Here is a 16,674-nt window from a genome sequence, read left to right as displayed (position 1 = left end):
CCCCTTTTCACCAAAGGGGAAAGGAGGACACTGCGCAGGCTGGCGCCCGCCTGGCGCCCTTGGTCGTCATGGCTTGCGTCACGGGCACCTCGTGAGGTACCCCGCCTTGATTTCTCCGCCTCCTCGCGAACCATCCTGGTGAGGCCGTGCCTGAGGAAGCTCCGTGTCGTCCGCCCCGCGAGGGTTGGCCCCTCGCAAGGGTCTTGAGTCTATGTTGATGAAGATGGGCCGTGTTGGGCCCCCCTTTGAGCCACGCCGCAGGCCGCAGGCAGGCAAGTCTGGGGACCCCCGTTCCCAGAACGCCGACAGTAGCCCCTGGGCCCAAGGCGCGCCCGGACTTGGCCGTGTAGGGAGGCGGAAGGGCAAGAGCGAAGCGCCACGGGCCCTATCAGCCTGCAGCCTTGGGTGCCGCGTGGCGGTTGATTGGACGTGGGCGTCTCCACTTCCCCATGGCGCCTCGGCAACTGCACGGATTGGACAAGTCCCTGCATGCAAAGCGGGTCATGATTACCTGCGATCGTGGAGGTCGGCGGTTGGCCTTCGCCGGCCATAAGTACAGAACAACGCGTGCCCTTCCAGTCCATCCCTTCTTGCTTCTCCTTCTTCCCGGTCCTTGCTCCGTCTTGCCGTGATGGCTCCGATCCGCCGGTTCTCGATGGCAGAGAAGGGAAAGGCTCCCCGAGAGGAACCAGACCCGCTCCCGCGAAGAAACGGCTCGTCCTCCGCGGACCAGACGAGGGGGCCCATCAGGTGGTGTCGAGGCCCTGGTGCGAGTGGCCACCGCCGGGGTTCCCACTTCCCTTGTACGCCCACAACGAGGGCCCTGAAGGAGCTGATGCTGATCGCCACGGGCGGCACCGCCATCGGCGCCGACGGGTCACGAAGGTGTGGGTCGCCCTCCCTGGGGTCCACACCGAGGGCTCCTCCCGAGAGTTTGTGTTCCACGCCGCCATGCCTCCTCAGTCTTGGATTCGCCTTCCTCCCTTATTCGCCTCCATCATCCCGCAGGGAGAACTCCTGGAGCTTTGGCTGCAGCACGCCGGTTGCAGCACCCTCGCGACCGAGGCAGAGGTGGCGGTCGTTGCCCCGGGCGAGGTCTTCATGACTCGAGGCTGGAGAGAAGTCACCCGGGTTTGCAGGACAAGAGGCGCCTTCGCGCTCCACTTGGAGTACGATGGTGCTTCAGTGATGTTCTTCAAGGTCTTCGATGCGAACGGGCGCCGGCTGGAGTGCTGCCCCGGGAGAGGTGTCCGGGACCCTGCTGCGGTGAGGACTGGGCCCGCCGACCGCTCCCTTGGCGGCTCCTCAGGCGGCAGAGGCGTCGGAGGTTCCAGCGACTCCGGCGAGCTCTTCGCGACTCCGGAGACGAGCGATGACAGCTACGAGCCCCCGAGCCGGCCCCGCTCCTGGAGCAGGGCGAGCTCGTCAGGCCGTCGCCGCCTCTGATCTGGATGGGGTTGGCGCCGGTGCTTGACGGCCCACTGTTGATGATGGCGTCTTTTGCAGGGGCGCGCGTAGTTAGCATCCTTTTAGGATCGGTTTCCTGCGAGGAATCAAAGACGCGTCCCATGGGGGCTTGTAAGGTGCCTGTGATCCTGCTTTGTCAATATAACCCTTGTCGTAGAATTGTGCGAGTTGCTCATTCCGTCTTAGCTCAGTTCCCCCTTTCGAACCTCACGAGGGCTTGGTGCTCTGCCGACAGGTCCCAGTCCCAAGGCGGCTTCAGCCGTTGCTGGTATGCCAAGTCGCGATGCCGTGGTCAAGTCCAGGAGGTGAGCGACCCGGAGTCCGGTAAGAGCCCCTGAGTCGCGATGCTCAGGAGGTCCCCTTTGGCGCTCAAGCAGCCGTCGTTCGGTGAGAAAGGATAGCGGCGTCGCTAACACGGGATTGCATTAGGTGCGGGATGGTGCCACGGTAGCTGGTGCTTCCGGGTGGTGACTTATCTCGAGAATCAGGGGTCGCTCTCTGGTGTGTCGCCAGGTCCGTGTATCGGCAGGCGTGAGGTTACCCGGCGAGGTCCTCGCGTGTCCCTCCCCTCTCACCTTTGCTCCTCTTTCTGCTCTACGTCCTCGGGTCCCGGCCCTCGAGCGAGTCTCAGCCGTCGCTGATATGCCAGGCGCGATGCCGTGGACAAGGCCAAAGGGTGAGGGCTGGAGAGCCAGTAGGAGCCCTGAGTCGCAATCCTCAGGCACCCCCCCTTTAACATGCAAGCAGTTCACGCGGATGAGAGTGAAGGAGACACTGCAAGGGCCTCGCCTGAGGCGGCTCCTTTGGGAGATCCTGTAAACCCATCATAGAAAGAACGAGGGGTTGCCATGACAATTGACAGTCAACCGTTGGTTGCTTCCATGGGGCGATGAGGCACTGAAGGCTTGACGAGGTGGCACTATGCGGGGCTACCACGGCCAGAGCTCAGCCATTCAGGTTTGTCGGCGTTGCAGGGACAGACCCATGCGCAAGCGTCGTGCCGTTTGGGAGCAGTTCTGTCAGTTGGCGTCAGTTGAGCGGGCAACTAGGTCAAACACATTAGCCGCGAAGGGGTGGATTCATTCAAATAGATGCTGGGAAGGCAGACATCACTGGGTCAGGCCCGAGCGACTTGGGGATGATGCAGCCCAAGGGGCGCTCCCAACAAAGTAAGCTAACAGCATGAAGTAAAAGGGATACATGCTGCAGGGACGGACCCACGCGGCCTGGGAATAATGCAGCCCTGGGGGGCGCTCCCAGCTGGAAATGAAACTTGAAAGATGTCACCTGATGATGTTGAGGACGAAGGACTGTTGGTGTAGCAGACTCGGTGGGCTGCGGAAGCCGATCCTCATGAGCCCCCAGGCCTAGGGGCCTCGGGAGGCTCTGGAGGCGCTGGTGGCTCCTCGCGGACCATCTCCATCTCCGCCAGGGCTGCGGAATGCCTGGCCTCTTGTGCCTCCATGATGCCCCTCATGAGGCGCTGGTACGTGGCAGCGCGTTCGGCAAGCCGTAAGGCATGTGAACATAGCTGTGGGGTGGGCCTCCGCAGCGCCCCACTCGCGAGGGCCAGAGGCGCTCCAGAGAGGCGACTCGATTGAGCCCTGGTATGTCGATGCAGACGCGCAGCCCACCATCCTCGCCTGGATGGGGAGCCACTACTGGTAGGCGGCGGCCGCCTTTCATGACTCTTGACTCCTGTAGCTCTTGAATGGCCTTGCTGATGAACTCCTGAGGGTCTGGCTCTCCTTGGCTTACTCCTTCTTGAGGGAAACGTGCTTCAAAACACGCCTCCATGTGGTGCCCAAGCGCCTCCCTCGTGACCCTAGCCAGGTCGGTGGCCCTCCAGGGGAGAGCCCCCGCGCCCTGCCTGAGGAGGGCGCCGGGCGCTCTTTCCTATGCGATGGAAGGAGGTTCCCCCTGGGCAGGCGCGGGCCTAGAGGGGCCTGCCTCCTGAGGGGTCGGGTCGGACAATGTCTTCTTCTTCTTGGGGGCGGTCTCGGGAAGCCTCCTGCTTCCGCGATCCGGGTCTTCCGCCTGAAAGGCCCGTTCCAGGGAACACACCGCGTCCTTCTCTTCACAAGGCACCGTTATGACTCCGCCACGTCCTGGCATCTTGAGGACGTTGTAGCTGTGGTGAGTTACGACCATGAACTTGGCCAGCGCTGGGTAGCCAAGGATGGCTTTGTACGGCAGGCGAATGTGAGCGACATCGAAGTCGATGAGCTCGGTGAGGTAGTTGTCGCGTGCCTCGAAGGTGACAGGGAGGCGGACCTGCCCAATCGGGACCGTGGAGCCATCGGTGACTCCGGAGAAAGGCTTGGTTGGCTGAAGCTGGCTGTAGGGCACCTGGAGATTGTTGAATGTTTCCATGGACAGGACGTTGAGCCCTGCCCCGCCATCGATGAGGGTCCTGGTGACCACCACATTGCTGATGATTGGGGAACAAAGCATCGGGAGGACTCCGGCTGTAGCCGCACACTTGAGCTGATCTGCTGAGCTGAACGTGATGGCGCATGCTGACCACCTGAGAGGGCGCGTGGCTTCGAGCTTGGGGAGGACTGCATTCACTTCGCGGGAGAACTTCTTGAAGATGCATTGAGAGGCTGGGGCTTGAGCCCCGCCCAGGATGCAGGCGATCGCGCGCGGCTCCTGGAAGCCCCCAGCCCCCTCGTCCTGGTGGCGGTCCTTGTTTCTCCTTGGCTATGGCGGCAGCGGAGGGAGGCCTGCGTTGCCTTGCGGGCGATCCTCGCGAGGCCGATCCCTCCAGTCTCCCTCGCGAGGCGGGTCTTGCCAGCGATCCTCGCGAGGTTGATCGCGCCACCCTTGGCGCGGGCCACGGTCTTCCCAGCGTCCTGCGTTCCTTCCTCCTCCTCGACCGTAGCCCCGATCACCGCGGTTGGGGCGACGGACGATCCTTCCTTATCGCACAGCTTGGAGCTCTTGACATTCGTTGGTGTTGTAGGTGTGGAGGTCGTGGTACACACAGTACCGACTGCCCTTGGAAGGTTCGGGCTGATCTCTACCCCGCTTGGTGTCTGGTTCTGCCACGAGCACGGCAGCCCCCTTGCGCTTCACATCCTTGGCCTTGGGCTTCTTCTCTTCTGGGTCTGCGGTAGGCAGCTCGAGGAGGGAGAGACGCCCTTCCTCAGCCCTGGCGCACTTGGTTGCCAAGTTGAACAGCTCCAAGGAAGTGCACAGGTCTTCATGCATCGCCAGCTCCTCCTTCATCTTGACATCGCGCACACCGTCAGAGAAGGCTGAGATGATGGCCTCCTCAGTCACCTTGGGAATCTTGAGGCGTGCGTTGTTGAAGTGCTGGATGTACTTCTGCAGGGTCTCCCCGGGTTGTTGCTTGATACGGCGCATGTCGCTCGCGCCGGGTGGCCGGTTGCGAGTACCTTGGAAGTTGGCAATGAAGCGGGTGCGCATCTCGGCCCAGGAGGAGATCGTGCCTGGAGCCAGGTTCAGGAGCCAGGTGCGGGCCCCGTCCTTGAGCGCCATGGGAAACCAGTTCGCCATGACCTTCTCGTCTCCCTTGGCAGCTTCGATGCCCAGCTCATAGAGCTAGAGGAACTCCGCAGGGTCGGCCGTGCCGTCGTAACAAGGAGGCAGGTCTGGCTTGAACTTGCCGGGCCACACGACGCTGCGTAGCTCGATGGTGTAGGCGCGGCAGCCTGCTGTGGCCACGGGAGGCCTTGGGTGATGGAGATCTTGGTCTTCTATGTCCCCACGCGCTGCAGCTGGGAGCAGCGCGGGGTCTTGATGTGCGGGAGCAGGAGCATGGTCGCGACGTGCTGGAGCAGGGAGCGCTCGGGAAGCTTCTTGTGGGCGAGGGACTTCTTGGTAGCTCTGCTCTTACCGCGCTGGCACCTGACGGAGCGGGTTCCGCCCAAGGGCCACGCGCCTTGGAGCCATGGCACCTTCTTGAGGAGGAGGCGGCCGGGGCGCCGCCGGAGCCGACAGCGCAGGAGAGCCCCCTGCGGCGCGGACGAGCTCGGCGACGCGGTCGAGCCATTCTTCGTAGACGTCGTCGACGGGATGGTAGCGCAGGAGCTCGTTTGCCACGATGAGCGCAGCTTGAGCTTCCATGGGTGCGCGGAGCGCGCGGGACGAAGAACGAGCTGGGGTGAGCGAGGGAGTTGCGGTGCGGCCGTCTTGCCACACTGACGGATGCTGAGACGATGCTTGCTGCTCGTCCCCCACCGGGCCGGTTGCGGCGTTGACGGCAGGTGACGGGGAATGGCGAGGACGCCCGCCGATAGGAGCCGTCTGGGCATCGCGGGAAGCGAGAGCGGCCCGGCGCTCGGCGCGGGCCCGACGAGCGTCAGTCATGGACGCGATGGTCGGAGGAGAACGGGGTGGTGGAAGACGAATTCCGGCGCACCCCTACCTGGAGCGCCAAATGTCGGATTTCGGGTTCCGGCAGACCCTTGAGGTTCGAACACTGGGGTGCGCACGGAGATTTCACCTTCTACCTACCCTGCACCCCTCCGCCTTGCTAAGATCTAAGCTATGGAAAGAACAACACAAGAGACACAGGGTTTATACTGGTTCGGGCCACCGTTGTGGTGTAATACCCTACTCCAGTGTGTGGTGTGGTGGATTGCCTCTTGGGCTGATGATGATGAACAATACAAGGAAGAACAGCCTCGCGAGGGTCTGTTCTTGGCTGGGGGGGACGAACTGCTAGTAGGAGTTTAGTCACCCTTCTCTCTCTCTCTGATTTCGATCTGATCCCCCTCGATCTCGAACCTCCCTTATCTCTAACCTCTCTGATCTTGAACCCCTTTTACCCTGTGGGTGGCTGGTCCTATTTATATGCAAAGGCCCTGGGCCTCTTCCCAAATATTGAGTGGGAAGGGCGCCAACAATTGGACATTTTGAAGGGGAACATCTGGTACACTTATCCTGACTAAAGTTGGTCCTCGCCTGCACAAAGCTCTAGTGGTGACGTTGTCTTGGGCTCCACGATGACCTCCTTCTTACAGTCCTCCTGGTCTTGGTCTTGTTGCACCGAAATGGCAACCTTTGCCTGATGCCTCGGTACTCCATGGCTGCGCTTGCCCCCTTTGCACCAAAGGGGAAAGGAGGACACTGCGCGGGCTGGCGCCCGCCTGGCGCCCTTGGTCGTCATGGCTTGCGTCACGGGCACCTCGTGAGGTACCCCGCCTTGATTTCTCCGCCTCCTCGTGAACCAGCCTGGTGAGGCTGTGCCTGAGGAAGCTCCGTGTCGTCCGCCCCGTGAGGCTTGGCCCCTCGCGAGGGTCTTGAGTATGTGTTGATGAAGATGGGCTGTGCTGGGCCCCCCTTTGAGCCACGCCGCAGGCCGCAGGCAGGCAAGTCTGGGGACCCCCGTTCCCAGAACACCGACAGACGCGGCCTGCCACTACTGTCCCTGGTATCCGAATTACCAGGGTTCTTGGTCATATTGTTGCTATGAGCAAGCCAGCTCTCTTCTCCCGTGCAAAAGCGGGTCATAAGTGTCATGAGTGCTGCCATAGACTTTGGCTTTTCCTGTCCAAGGTGCCGGGCAAGCCACTCGTCACGGATATTGTGCCTGAAGGCTGCTAGGGCCTCTGCGTCCGGACAGTCGACAATTTGGTTTTTCTTTGTTAGGGACCGTGTCCAGAATTGCCTGGCCGATTCTTCTGGCCGCTGAATTACGTGGCTTAGGTCATCGGTGTCTGGTCGTCGCACATAAGTGCCCTGGAAATTGTCGAGGAATGCGGCTTCCAGGTCCTCCCAACAAATGATTGATCCTGTTGGCAAGCTGTTAAGCCAATGCCAAACTGGTCCTTTAAGCTTGAGTGGGAGGTATTTGATGGCGTGGAAATCATCGCCGCGGGCCATGTGGATATGAAGGAGATAATCCTTGATCCATACCGCAGGATCTGTTGTGCCATCATATGATTCGATGTTTATGGGTTTGAAACCCTCGGGGATTTGATGATCCATTACTTCGTCCGTGAAGCATAGTGGGTGTGCGGCGCCTCTGTACTGGGCTATATCATGATGTAGATCCAATGAGCTTTGTCTATTGTGTTCGGCCCTACCGGATTTCTGTCCAGCGTGATGGTTACCGTCTCGGGTCGTGGGGCGCCCACGCGATCCATAGATCGATCTGGTTTGCCTTGCCTTGTCCTCCAACATATCTTGCAAGTCAGGCGCATTTTCCCGTGCCTTGGTACGGGGTGGGGCTTGAGTGGAGGGCCGAGAGGCCTCTCTGTCGCGGCCATGAGGTGGCCGGTCGGCCGTATCAAGTGCTTCCTCCTCTAATCAGGGTAGCAATCTGCGCTTTGGGTAGCTCTTGGAGGGGCGTTCGAGTTTATGCTCTTCGGCCGCAAGGACTTCAGTCCATCTATCGACTAGCAAATCTTGATCAGCTCTAAGATGTTGCTGTTTTTTCTTGAGGCTTCTTGCCGTGGCCATAAGCCTGTGTTGAAAACGCTCTTGTTCGACGGGATCCTCTGGCACGACGAATTCGTCGTCGTCGAGGCTTGCCTCGTCTTCGGAGGGAGGTATACAATTATCGTCCTCGACCTCTCTGTCTGCCGCTCTCTCATGAGGGCTGGCTTCTCCATCCTCCTGTGCTGAATCTTGCTAGAGGGGGTTTTCTTCGGCACTCTCCGGAGTATTATTATCTCCCATGCTGGAATCACCGTATTTGTTTTGGCGGGATTTTGAGCGGCGCCGCTGACGCTGGCGCTTAGGCTGTTTCTTCGAGGGGTCACCCTCCGCTGTTCCATCGCCATCTCCTTCTTTTGGGGTGTCCACCATGTATATGTCATATGACGAGGTGGCTCTCCAGGGCCCAATAGGCGCTGGTTCTTCATCGTCTCCTGCATCAGTGTCCATACCGTCGATGTCTTCGGAGTCGAAGTCGAGCATGTCGGTTAAATCGTCGACAGTGGCTACGAAGTGGGTTGTAACACCCCAGATGTAACTTTCCCAATTTGTACTCCAACTCTTGCCGTTTTCGGTGTTAAGTTATTTTATTTTCTCGGGTTCGGTTTTTTTGTCTCCGTGTGTTGTTGTTGTTGTTGTTGTTGTCATGCATCTCATATCATGTCATCATGTGCATTGCATTTGCATACGTGTTCGTCTCAGGCATTCAAGCATTTTCCCCGTTGTCCGTTTTGCATTCCGGTGCTTCGTTCTCCTCCGGTGGTCATTTCTAGCTTTCTTTCATGTGTGGGGATTAAAAATTTCCGGATTGGACCTAGACTTGCCAAGCGGCCTTGGTTTACCACCGGTAGACCGCCTGTCAAGTTTCGTATCATTTGGACATCGTTTGATACTCCAACGGTTAACCGAGGGACCGAAAAGGCCTCGTGTGTGTTGCAGCCCAACACCCCTCCAATTCGGCCCAAAACCCACCTAAACCTTCTCCATCATCTAGATCATTCAATCATGATCGCGTGGCTGAAAACCGCACCTCATTTGGACTCTCCTAACTCCTCCTATGCCTATTTAAAGAACCCCTCCGAGATTCCCGTTCTTCTACCTCCGAAACCCTAGATCCACCCCTCGCGCGCCCGGACATGTCTGTCCCGGCCCGGACAAACGCCGCCGCCGCCCGCAGCCACTGAGGGTCTGCCACGTGTCCACGCCGCCGCCGCCTCCCACCGCGCGACCCGGGAGCCCAGGGCCCACCCCCGAGGCCCACGACACCTCGCCCCGCCGCCCGGTTGCGCCGCTGCCCGCGCCTCCATCTCCCTCGTAGTCGGCCGCCTTCCTCCGCCTCCACCGCACCGGCGCTGCCCCGCCGCCTCGTCGCCGGAGCCAACACCGCCGCCACTCGACGCCGGCCACCACCGCCGCCTCGCCGCCCCGTTCCGGCCGCCACCAACGCCGGCGAGCGCCGCGGCCACTCCGGCCTCTTCCTCCCCTCGCGCCGGCAAGCCCCACCAACTCCGGCGACTCCCCGGTGAATAGTGCTCCGGCGTGCCTCGGTTCCCGTGCGCCAATCTGGATCCGGATCCGATGAACAGTAAACCCTAGGTTGATTTTTTTTCACCAAGTCCTCGGGATTTTCCTAGCCCAAGTTCCCAGGTTCATCGAGCCGTAACTCCTCATCCGTAGCTCCGGTTCATGCATATAGCATATCAAAATGTTCATCTCGGAGAGTACATAATTTCATTCCATTGCATCATTTTCATTTGAGTTCATCTTGATGCCCGAAATGCTATTAGAAGAGGGCTACTTGAGTTAATTGTCAGATCTGCTGCTCCATTTAGGTTTTTGTCATTTTTGCCATTATTATTGTGTGCATGATATGCCCATGAGTTCTACATATGTTTTGTTAAGGGTTTTGTTATCTTTCCAGAGGTGTAACCCATGTATTTTTGTGATGTGTGTGGTGACTAGCACAAGCTTGCAAAGTGGTGCACTTGTTAATTCTGTTTTCAGGGACTTAGCATTTCCACTAAGTCCTTGATCTGTTTATCTCATGATGCCATATGTTCATGTTGTTTCCTAGTGATCCGTGCCTCTTTGGAGAATGAATAGTAAGGATGTTGTGTTAATCTTGTAGTGCTCTATCCATCCATATCTTTGTTTGCAATTATGGAGCACCCTAGCCTGAGTCAATCGAGCTCTACTTTTGCTACTTTGTGAATCTGGGCAGATTGTCAACTTGTTTGCAATTTTGCCGATGATGTTGTAGTTGATCCGTGCATGCTATGCTATTGTTCTTGCCATGTATAGCTTGCATTTTGTGTATTCTTGATGGATGTATGCTTAGCTTATCATGACTTGCTCTGTAATGAGTGCATCGAGCTCGTAAACATGCCTACTTGAGTTATGTTTCAGCATGCTCCAGTTTTCACTAAGTCTGTGATTTGATTATGTTTTTGCTATGTTCACATGCTTGCAATTGTATTTTCTGATCCCTTTTGGATCAAGGTCACTAAGGGACTTTTGTTAAGCTCTTTGAGTAGCTCCATGCCATGCTTTACTTTGCCATGTTCAGGACCTGTACCATATAGTTTTGTTGCTCCGAAGTGTGCTACCTGATCTGAAATTCCAGACAAGTGTTAATTTCACTAAGTCTGAGATCTGTTTGCCATATGCATTTTTGTCATGCTTGTTTGAACCTGTTAATGGATGAATTGGCCGTAGCTCAGTGCTAGACTTTTGTTAAGCATCTTGAATGCATCCCTTCCATGTATTTTATTGTCATGTTTGGGTGCTGTAGCATGTTCATCTCATTGCATTTAGATGACTACTTGCTGTAAATCGCAGACCGGTGTCATTTTTTAATTGCTTGCCATTCCCAAACCGTAACTCCGATTCCGGCGTTCTTTATATTGTTTTCAAGCGATTTCATCTCATCTTTCCAGTGGCACACTTGGATTTCCAAGTTTAGGCCAGGTTCTTGCATTTCCTGTCATATTTTGCATATGCATCCCGCATCGCATCCCGCATAGCATATCATCATTGCATCATATTGTTTGAGCTTTGCACGTGGTTGATTGTGTCCTTGTTGATTGTTTGTCTTGTTTGGGTAGAGCCGGGAGACGAGTTCGCTAATGAGGAGCCCGTTGAGTTTGCTTTCGAGGATCCAGTCAACTCTGACAACTGTGCAGGCAAGATGATCATACCCTCGAAATCACTACTATCTTTGCTATGCTAGTTTGCTCGCTCTTTTGCTATGCCATTGCTACGATGCCTACCACTTGCTTTCAAGCCTCCCAAATTGCCATGTCAAACCTCTAACCCACCATTGTCCTAGCAAACCGTTGATTGGCTATGTTACCGCTTTGCTCAGCCCCTCTTATAGCGTTGCTAGATGCAGGTGAAGATTGAAGGTTGTTCCTTGTTGGAACATTTATTTACTTGTTGGGATATCATTATATTATCTTGTTATCTTAATGCATCTATATACTTGGTAAAGGGTGGAAGGCTCGGCCTCTCGCCTAGTGTTTTGTTCCACTCTTGCCGCCCTAGTTTCCGTCATATCGGTGTTATGTTCCCGGATTTTGCGTTCCTTACGCGGTTGGGTTATAATGGGAACCCCTTGATAGTTCGCCTTGTATAAAGCTTTTCCAGCAATGCCCAACCTTGGTTTTACCATTTGCCACATAGCCTCTTTTCCCTTGGGTTTCCGGAGCCCGAGGGTCATCTTATTTTAACCCCCCCCCCCGGGCCAGTGCTCCTCTGAGTGTTGGTCCAAACCAGGCAGCCTGCGGGGCCACCTCAGGGAAACTCGAGGGTTGGTTTTACTCATAGCTTGACCTATCTGAGTGTGCCCTGAGAAAGAGATATGTGCAGCTCCTATCGGGATTTTTCGGCACATTTGAGCGGTGTTGCTAGTCTTGTTTTAACCTGTCGAAGTGTCCTGAAGAACCGAGATACCGAGTCTGATCGGAACGTCTTGGGAGGAGGTCTATTCCTTCGTTGACCGTGAGAGCTTGTCATGGGCTAAGATAGGACTCCCCTGCAGGGATTTGAACTTTCGAAAGCCGTGCCCGCGGTTATGGGCATATGGGAATTTGTTAATGTCTGGTTGTAGATAACTTGAACCTTAACTTAATTAAAATGAATCAATTGAGTGTGTTACCATGATGGCCTCTTCTCGGCGGAGTCCGGGAAGCGGACACGGTGTTGGAGTAATGTTTGCGCAGGTTGCTCTCTAGTTTCTCGCTCGCGCTTTGCCTCCTCTTCTCGCTCTCTTTTGCGAACAGGATAGCCACCATATTTTTGCTAGTCGCTTGCTGCAGCTCCACATATTTTTACCTTGCCTTACCTATAAGCTTAAATAGTCTTGATCGCGAGGGTGCGAGATTGCTGAGTCCCTGTGGCTCACAGATTACTATTAAACCAGATGCAGGGCCTGATGATTCCGCTCCAGGAGACGCGCTTGAGCTCAAGTGGGAGTTCGACGAAGACTCTCAATGTTACTATGTTTCTTTTCCTGATGATCAGTAGTGGTGCCCAGTTGGGGGTGATCAGGACCGTGTCGCTTGTTGGGTTATCTTTTATTTTGGCGTCGTAGTCGGGCCATGAGTGTTTGGTTGATGTAATGTTATTTATGTACTTGATTGACGTGGCGAGTGTAAGCCAACTATGTTATCTTCCCTTTTATTATCTATTACATGGGATGTTGTGAAGATTGCCTAACTTGCGACATATGCCTTCAATGCGATTATGCCTCTAAGTCGTGCCTCGACACGTGGAAGATATAGTCGCTTCGAGGGTGTTACAAGTTGGTAATCAGAGCCTTCCCCGACCTTAGGAGCCCCACTGCTTGATCGTTTTTAGCAGCCAAGTTGTGTCTAGAAAAATGTTTTGAGTCCTTTAGGAATTATATATTGGAGAGTTTAGGAATTCTTTTTACTTCCCAGTCTCCTCATCACTCCGGTAAGGGATCCTAATGTAGAGTTTTGACTCTTCTCTTCTCAAATTTCACAAAAAAAATTTAGGATCACGCGGATATCTTGAAATTGTTCTGATGGTTTTATGATGAGAACATTGTCTTGGTGCCTCCTGTCAGGGGTTTTGTGGAAGTGTCCCGGGGAGTTGAGCTCTGAGGTGTTGTCGTCATAATTTTATCGTTGCAGTTCTGGAATACCTGAGTTTAGTACGCCGACATCAAAAATCTCTTTTATGCAGTTCGTTGGTGAGAAAACCTCGACGCCACCCAGTACTGGGGCGGGAGTTCGGGAGTATCGCCATAACTTGTATAACGGATGCTTTTCGAAGGTTGAGGTAGATGGTTTCTGAAGGTTTCTTGGTTATGTGTTGAAGGATGGATACAGCTGGATGTAGGATTTGCTAGTTTGGGTGAGATATTATGCTTCCCCTGTATCCCCAACACCTGATTGCATAACCGGAAAGGTTCGGGAGTTCCATAGGTGGGAATTCTAGTAGCTCTAGTTCTTCTTCCACGGATATTGGTTTGAGATTGGGATTTCTTACCGATTATTCGTTCTTGATCCGTACCTTGTTGATTTATTTCTCTACCTTAATTCTAAGTGGCTTCTCAATTTATGGATATGTGACCATTTCAAGAGGAATGCATTCGTTCATTTTGTTCGGATGTGAAGACTATATGTTGCAATTTTCATTCTGTTGGATTCAGCTTCAATATTTATCTGTCAATGTGCTAATGGTGGTCAACCTCTTCAGGATGGCTCCTCCAATGCGCACGACTCCGAATCCTAATCCGCCACCACCTCCACCTCCTCCGGAGGCATGGCAAGCTGTGATGGCCGCAACCAATGCAAACACATAGTTGATCATGCAAATTCTCCAAGAGCACAATCAAGGCAACATTCAGAATCACTTTGCTACACTCAACCAGTTCCTTGCTAACGGGCCAAAGACTTTCAGCAATTGTGTTGAGGCAACCGATGCTGACGATTGGCTTGTGGATCTGTGCAAGCATTTCGAGTGCAGTAACGTCAGGCCTGAGGACTTTGTCAAGTTCGCTTCCTTCCAACTCAAAGATCAAGCTGCGGAATGGTTCCAGCAATACAAGGATTCCAGAGGTGGACGTGTTATCACTTGGGATGAATTCCGTCAAGATTTCTGAGCTCATCATATTCCTCAGAGTGTGGTTGAAAGCAAGCGTGAGGAATTCCGCAACCTGAAGCAAGGCTCTTTGTCTATCTATGACTACAACAAGTTGTTCCAGAAGCTCGGCCGCTTTGCCAAGCAGGACGTCCCTGATGAGAAGAGCATGATATACCAGTTCAGGGGTGGTCTCAGAGAAGAAATTCAGCTAGCTCTTGTTCTCTTCGAGCCCTTGAGATACGATGAGTTCTTCAACATGGCACTGAAGCAAGAGGCTGCTCAGTTGAGGTGTGATGCTTCCAAGAAGCGAGTTAGAGATGTTACTCCTTCTTCCTCTACTCAAGTGGCCAAGCAGCAGAAGTATTGGCTTCCTCCTCCTCTGTTCCGTCAGCCGTATCAGCAGAAGAGTAAAGGTGGCAGTGGTTCTTCCCACCCACCCAACCCTGGCTTTCAGAACAAGACTTCGTCTCAACCTCCAAGATCGAGTGCTCCGTATCACCGTCCGCTTTCAGAGGTCACGTGCAACAAGTGCCAACAGAAGGGTCACTACACCAACAAGTGTTTCAACCAGAGGCGTCTTCCTCCTCCTCCTTCTCCTGTCAGATCGGCAAGTACAGCTGTGGTCAAGCATAACCCCAAGCATGCCAAGGTCAATTTGATGAATCCAGCTCAGGCAGAGGACTCGTCAGATGTCATCATGGGTAACCTTCCTGTTAATGATATTCCAGCTAAAGTTCTTTTTGACACTGGCGCATCGCATTGTTTCATGTCAAAGCCATTTTTTACCAAGCATGAGTTCGTTTCTTCTCATTTGGGTAAACAAATGGATATCGTTTCTCCTGGCAAACGTTTGAGTGCAAGTCTGGAGGTGCCAGATGTTACTATCACATTGGGCGACTACAAGTTCCTTTCTTCCCCAATGGTTCTTGGCAACTCGGATATTGATCTTATTCTCGGGATGAATTGGTTTTCTAAGCACAAGGCTCAGCTTGATTGTGCAGCCAGGCAGATTCAATTGACTCATTTGTCTGAGGATGTAATTGTCTTTGCCGCTCGAGATAATACCATCCGTTTGTTTTCTCTCAATGAGAAGGGTGAACTGGATGCCATCTCGCAGATTCCAGTCGTTTGCGGATATCAAGACGTCTTTCCAGAAGAGCTTCCAGGAATGCCTCCGCACCGGCGAGTTGAATTAGTTATTGATCTTGAGCCTGGCACGGAACCTGTGTGCAAACGTCCTTACAAGCTCGGACCTGAAGAGTTGAAGGAGCTGAAGAAGCAACTCGATATTCAAGAGAAAATGGGTTTCATCTGGCCTAGTTCTTCTCCGTGGGGTTGTGGTGTTCTTTTTGTGAAGAAGAAGGATGGAACGGACTGACTTTGTGTTGATTACCGTCCATTGAACAAGAAGACCATCAAGAACAAATATCCACTTCCTAACATCAATGAGCTGTTCGAACAACTCAAAGGTGCCCAAGTATTCTCCAAGCTTGATCTCCGTATGGGTTATCATCAGATTCGAATCCGTGAACAAGATATTCCCAAGACGGCTTTCAGGACAAGCTATGGTTCATATGAATACACTGTCATGTCTTTTGGCCTCGTCAGCGCTCCTCCGACGTTCTCTCGCATGATGAACTTCATCTTCAACACCTACACCAATGACTTCGTTTTGGTCTATCTCGACGACATTCTGGTTTTCTCCAAGAACAAGGAGGATCATGCCAAGCACTTGCGTTTGGTACTCGATAAGCTCAGGGAACACCAGTTCTACGCCAAGTTCTCCAAGTGCGAATTTTGGCTCGATGATGTGCTTTATCTTGGTCATATCATCTCTGCCAAGGGCATTGCCGTGAATCCTGAGAAGGTGTCTGCAATTGTGAATTGGGAACCTCCTCAGAACGTGAAGCAACTCCGTAGCTTCCTCGGTCTCGCAAGCTATTGCCGAAGATTCATTGAAAACTTTTCTAAGATCGCGAAGCCTCTCTCTAATCTTCTTCAGAAGCACGTCAAGTACGTTTGGTCTCCGGAGTGTGACATTGCTTTCAACACTTTGAAAGAGAAATTGATCACTGCTCCAATTCTAACTCCGCCTGATGAATCCAAGCCGTACGAGGTCTTTTGTGATGCCTCTCTCCAAGGTCTTGGCGCAGTTTTGATGCAAGAGAAGAAAGTTGTTGCTTATACCTCTCGCCAGTTGAAGCCTAATGAGAAGAACTACCTCACTCATGACCTCGAGTTGGCGCCAGTTGTGCATGCTCTTTGACTTGGAGACATCTTCTATTGGGAAGAAAAGTGGACATTTTCACTGATCACAAGAGTCTCAAGTACATCTTCACTCAGCCTAATCTCAACCTCAGGCAGACTCGATGGGTCGAAATGATTCAAGAGTATAATCCGAGTATCGAGTATACTCCAGGCAAGGCCAATGTGATTGCTGACACATTGAGCAGGAAAGCTTACTGTAACAGTCTGATTCTCAAGCCTTATCAACCCGAGCTTTGTGAAGCTTTCCGCAAACTTAATCTGCAAGTTGTTCCTCAAGGTTTCCTCGCCAACCTTCAAGTCTCTCCTACCTTAGAAGACCAGATTCGCCAAGCCCAGCTTCTTGATGCTATGGTGAAAAAGGTGAAGATTGGGATTGCCAAGAGTCAACCCAAGTACAAGTGCTACCGCCTTGATGACAAG

Source organism: Triticum aestivum, chromosome 5A (genome assembly GCF_018294505.1).
Source record: "Triticum aestivum cultivar Chinese Spring chromosome 5A, IWGSC CS RefSeq v2.1, whole genome shotgun sequence".
Taxonomy (NCBI): domain Eukaryota; kingdom Viridiplantae; phylum Streptophyta; class Magnoliopsida; order Poales; family Poaceae; genus Triticum; species Triticum aestivum.
Note: the sequence above shows the minus strand (reverse complement) of the source record.